The sequence below is a fragment of the Bactrocera latifrons genome, unplaced genomic scaffold, assembly GCF_001853355.1.
Source record: "Bactrocera latifrons isolate USDA-ARS-PBARC rearing strain unplaced genomic scaffold, ASM185335v1 scaffold_13, whole genome shotgun sequence".
In the NCBI taxonomy this organism is placed as follows: domain Eukaryota; kingdom Metazoa; phylum Arthropoda; class Insecta; order Diptera; family Tephritidae; genus Bactrocera; species Bactrocera latifrons.
The window spans coordinates 1470096-1476322 of record NW_017534741.1 but is presented as its reverse complement, the minus strand read 5'-3'; positions in this window follow the sequence as shown (position 1 = coordinate 1476322).

The following is a 6227-nucleotide window of genomic DNA, read 5'->3' as shown; positions in this document are numbered from 1 at the left end:
TTAAATTATAAATCAAATATTTTATTTACTTATTTTCCCATTTCTATTAATATTATACCTGATTAACGCATTAATGTTCAACTCCAACTGATTGCTATTTTTTATACTCTAGTCAACCCCACTCACACAGAGTTTAAAATCGTAATTGCACAAAAATATTGAAGTTTGAGAACACTTCAACTACCAAATTTCTAAACTTCAACCAAAAAGCAGAGGGGCTGAAAACCGCAATAGCGCCATAATTATTGAAAAAATTACTATAAAAAATATAGAATTATAAAAAGAAGATTTTTAAAATTATTTAATCTTTTTCATTCACAAAAATCAGATACAACTCTTTCGTTGTTAAAAGTTTATGTCATTTTATTTTCAATTGATAATGTTGACAATCCTGTCAGCCTTTCTTGACACATTGCAGAGGGCAGGTAGATTTTGTTCAATTTGAAAAACTGTGCTCCCCACTAGCTACAGACTTTGGAAATGTGGGATGTTTACTTTGGCTCGTCATTCTGTTGAAATATCACAAGCACTCCGTTCCACAAAATGGGTTATATGGTTTGCAAAATATGCAGAGAGTCTCTTTTCCTCATTATTCCTTAGAATTTTGTATACCATGGCCCTTCCATCATATTTCACTATTTGTGTAACATTGTTCCTTTGAATGGCCTCCCAAATGGCAATACCAACATATTGTTACCAACTACTTGAAAATTAACCAGATTACAAGCTTCCAGTCATCTGCTACCTAATGTCGGTGCTCTCTGGCGAATTTAAGCAGCCCTTTAACATTCTATACCGAAAACGCAGGTTTTTACTTTTTACCGCTGCGATATAGCCAATGTCGAGGAGTGCATTCTGACATTTCATTTACTTGTGATCAAGTGCTAGTTTCTTTTCTTTCGATTTAGTTTTTTGTGTTTTGCTTAGAATTCGATATCTTATTTTTCTTTTTTTTTTTAACCATTTTGTTTGGAATTGAACATGTACTAAAATGATAATAAGTTTTTAAAATTTATTTACTACTACTGACACTGGCAAACAACGCATAGCACACAATAACATTTAATAGGTGCTACCATTAAAAAAAGATTCTAATACTCCCCTTTTCGCTTTTAATTTGTATTAGGATGCGAAAATATGAAACTATGACTGATATACAAAGTGCATTCCAGATTTTTGTATCAAGCGCTCCCTGGTGGCCTGTCGATTGATGTGTTAGACTCCGCTATCTCTATCGATTGACCAGTGAGAATTTCATGACATTTCATTGATCGGTAGTGAAGTTATTGCGTCTTAAGTGTCAGTATGGTCGTGTTATCGGTGCGAAAATGATCTTCGAACAAAGCTCCAACATTAAATATTGTTTTAAATGGGTGAAAGTTTTATCGAAACGTTTCAATTGATTAAACGAGATTATGGCGATGACTGCCTATCCCGAGGCAGAGTGCACGAGTGATTTCAACGTTTCAAAGTGGTCGTGAGGTTATAAATGACGATCAACATATGGGCCAACCAAACTCCGTGATCACCGGAAATTCCATCAAAACTGTGCATGAATTCATCAAAAAACAGCCGAAGTCATCATTGAAATTCGTGGAAATGGAATTGAACATCTCCAAAACATCGATTTATCGCATTYTGACCGAACATTTGGGCTTACGAAAGGTGTGTGCACGGTTTGTTTCGCACAAATTTACTGGCGACAAAAAATGGCTCAGAATCCAACATGCGAAGTACGCTTGTGACCACTCCCCGTATTCACCTGCTTTGGCACCTTGCGCCTTCTATCTTTTCAGAAAAATGCATTTGCCCATGAAAGGAAAGCGTCATGCAGACGTAGAGGCCATTGGAAGGGCTTGCACTGGCACACTGGCGGCCATACCGGCCAAAGCCGCATGGAAGCAGAAGGAGACTATTTTGAAAAAAAAAAAAAAAAAAACAATTTGTTCTGTTTTTGTTTTTTAAGTGTTGTTTAATTTGGTTAGAACCTTGTATATTACATACAAATGAAATAAATGAAGATTTTGTAAATTATTTTATATTTTATTTAAATAAATTTGCCCAAAATGTTTACCTAAAATTTTTGCGCCCTCGGCAATTGCCTAATTTGCCTATATGGACGGTACTGGACAAGAACTTGTAAAAGAACTTATAGAAAGAAAATAGTGTTTCAGCGACAAAAAAGTCCAATTGAAAAGTTTTTCTAGTTATAAAAAATTTGAAAAATGACTGATAAAATTCGAAAAATTTTTAGGCAACGACTAGACGAATATTAATAGAATTATTTTCATTTTATACAATTTTGAAACATTTTCTACATAACTAAGTACATTAATGACCAATCTAACAAACTTATTTCTTCACCATCTTAATCGCGGCTGAGATATAACATTAGTAGTCGAAAAAGAATTTTCGTATATCTAATCACACTTCGACTTCTTTTTTTCACATATTTATAATATGCTAAATAACTAAACAAATATGTACTATTTTGGTCGACCACTTTTTGCCATTTTTCCGCTGGAGACATTACCCCATCAGTGTAAATTGAAATTTCAAAATTTCCGGTGATTGGGAGCACTTGAGATATACGACGGCAACGACATCTATTGGCAAAATACGAAAATACTTTTTCGACTACCCAATATATACAGGCATAATAGGTACTTTGCTCCAAAGTAACTGTACCATAAATCATCGCTTTATAATTGTCATAAATAATTAATTATCCGATTTATTGAAAATGTATAGCTGGATTGGTAAGATATCGGGAATTATCCAAAAAAAACAATGTAATAAAACAAGAATACACAATAGAAAAAAATGTTTTTGAATTAATTTCGCTAACATAAGTGATCCCTGCAAAATGTTTCGCCTTTGATATCACGATCATTTCTTGCAAGAGGAAACAATGGCCTATTGTAGTGCGGGAAACAATTGAGACTTGCCATTAGACTCGACTGCATTGCGTTTCTGCGCACTAGTATTCACTCACGGAATGTCTTGATTTTCGGCACGTTTCGTAAAAGCCACATCATCACACCGTCCATGTTTTACATTCTATTTGCTGCGCTGGTACATACACCATGCGGTTCATTTGTTTCGTTGCTGTTTGCGTCGACTTGGGCGTTGTCATTATTGCTCTGTTTCCGAGTGTCACTGTCATGGGCAACGCTGCAATTTTGTGACTGAGATTTGCACACATCACCGGTGAATTACTTGCGGACGTGTTGCTGACAATCACTCGCATGTTCCGCTGATTGTTGTTGTGTTGCAGTTTGTCTACTCGCAATCGTTGTTTTTGTGAAGCGAAACGCATTCACTGTCCTGGATTTTCAGCATTCGCTATTGCATATCGGTGTGTAATATTTCCTGATATGAAATTCCGAATAACGTAAATAAAATGGTTCCGCTGAACCCAATTAGAAATTATGCAACTAAGGAAGTTTTAATTAATATAAATTTACTAGCGGGCCCGGTGCCTGCTTCGCACGGCAAAACAAAATAAGAAAAGAAACACACTTGTTTTTAATAAAGTTGGTTTGGTTCCCTATTATTCTACTTTTAATTCTAGTTTCTTACAATCTTAGACTATGTATCACTTAAACTATGTTAGAGTTCTTTCGTAGACAACATTTTTGGTTTTGCGATGAGTTGTTGTTTAGATAAAGCGAACTGAAGGCTTGCCAACACGTGAGCACGAAACATATAACTAGCCGTGTAAAAAGCAAGGATATTCTAAATCAATTCCACACAATTCCAACGATTGCCCTTGCGCTTTATTTATTGTGATAGCAAATGCAAGACGTATTGGAAACTGTAGTCTTTTGAATTCAAAAGGTAAATCTGTGGGAATCATTGGAATTCATGTAATCAATACATCTTCGCCTTTAAACTTCCCCTTTAAATTGTTGCTTCGCTCAAATTGTTCAACACCTTTTTAACCGCTAATCTTATCTATTGCATAATCGTGGTTGATTTACATATATTTCGAAGCATAATAGTGGGAGCACCCACTTTCAATTGTATACGATGAGGTGGAAATCCGGGTAAATCCAATGAATTCAGAAATTGAGTATTTGTACATGTCTCCATAAATAAGATGACTTTAAACATGGTCTTAATTCATCTGCTGGTGTTGAACGGAGAATCACAGGCAATATCTGACGAAAACCACCAGCCAACAGAATCAAAGCGCCACCAAATATCTGTTGATCATTACTACGCAAGGTTTGCAATGTTCTGTCTAACGCTTCCACTGATTYCTTATGGGCCATTATACAGTCATCCCACACTATTAATTTGTATTGTTGCAAGACTTTGCCCATTCCCGAATTTTTGGAAACATTACAGGTGGGATTTTCATTTACATTCATATTCAGTGGTAATTTAAGTGCAGAATGGGCTGTCCGACCACCATCTAATAACGTCGCTGCTATTCCAGACGATGCAAGTGCCAATGCTATATTACTCAATGATCTTATAATCGCTAATAGCAAGGAAATCAGAAATGTTTTGCCAGTTCCTCCTGGAGCGTCTAAAAAAAACATTCCTCCAGTTTCGTTTCGTACTGTTTCCATTCTGGTATCATATGCGTTGGTCTGTTCTGGATTCAATTATTCAAAATCAAGTTTATAAATGTGGTCAACTCATTCAAATCATATTGTTTTTCACGATTTATAGTATGGGAGCCCAGGAGGGGATTTTTGCAGTTACTAAAGCGTGTCAGAAAATTTTATGGGGAGAAACATTGCATCTTTGTATGTAGCCCTACCAAATATGAGCCCTTAAGATGGAAGCGTGCGTTGGGGGGAGTTCGTCAGATTAGAGAAAAAAAAATCGATCCTTCAGGAAATTCGAGCGCGTGAGATTAAAAGATGGTAAATTAAATACATCAAGACGAGTGTATATTTCAATATTCCGACAATTTGAGGGTGACTTAGAGGAATAGCAGGGTGACAAATCACCTTAAAATACTCGAGCGCGATAGTTTTTTTTTTTCATTTTAAAGGTAATTCTGCCAGAATCACGAAAATTCTATAATCTGACAGTGTCCATGGGGCGATATAGGTAAAATCGTTGACAAAAGGTCAAGCGTACTGACCAGCATAGCGTGGTTGTTGACAATTTTGTTTGTTGTGGTGTTTTCCAATTTTTTCCGTTTACAGCGAGAAGCATACGAGGACTTTTATATTTTAAGTTTTATATTTTTTCCCGGTTACAGAAAAGCAAAATGACGAGGAAGTTCACGGAGTTCAAGAAGTGGAAATCAACTTCGACGATGACTCGAATGACGAAAATTGTCATGTTTTTTTATTTATATCTATTTTCATATTAATAAATTATTCAATTTTCTATAGATATATATGTATACACTGTTTTTATTACATCCTGTAACATAGTGATTACATCCTGTAACAAGAACCAAACAGAATTCTTTCACTTTTAAATCGTCAGATTAACGATATTCCTCCATATAATTGTCAGATTATCTTTTGGGAAGATTCTGACATCACGTTCATCCCCCTGCATAAAAATCTGATGCGCTCGAGTATCTCAAGGTCACCTGTTTTTTTTAGAAGTTTTAAAATCAGTCATGACTTTTGGCCACTTCGAAATTGTCAAAATCGGGCATCGTAAGAGCGATGAGTTTCACAAACTAATTGTAATTGATTATTTTTTCTACGCAATACAATGTCACGTGATAGAAACTCATCGCCGATAACCACCACAGCAACTTAATCTTCGTTCGTGTTTTCCGATTGGTCTTCTATCAGCACGAATCACGATTTTGTGATCATCAGACGGCATCTGATCAAGTGCTGTCCGAAAAGTATTAATCAAATCATTATTTCCATGAAACAATGCTTGCAGTTCGCGTATTATTATTCTTCTGGCACTTGTGAATATTGAACAACGGACATCTACTTCATTTTCATTATTGCCAAGGAAGTAGATTTACAAGGACTGGTGGTTCGCATTTGGAAATGGCAATAATGAACCAATCCTCTGATAAATTTGCCCTTGTATCTGAAACTGTGAGTCAAAATATGACTAATTAGAACTTGTGAAAAGTTCTGAAATGTCGCTGTATGCTGTATGCTTTATTCGAAATTCCCAGAGCCGAAATTACCTTAAATGTCGGCATGAAATTATTTCGTATTACATTCGTCGCTCCAAAGGAAGTCATTTTAAAGCACGAATTATACATTTGGATATTATCCAAA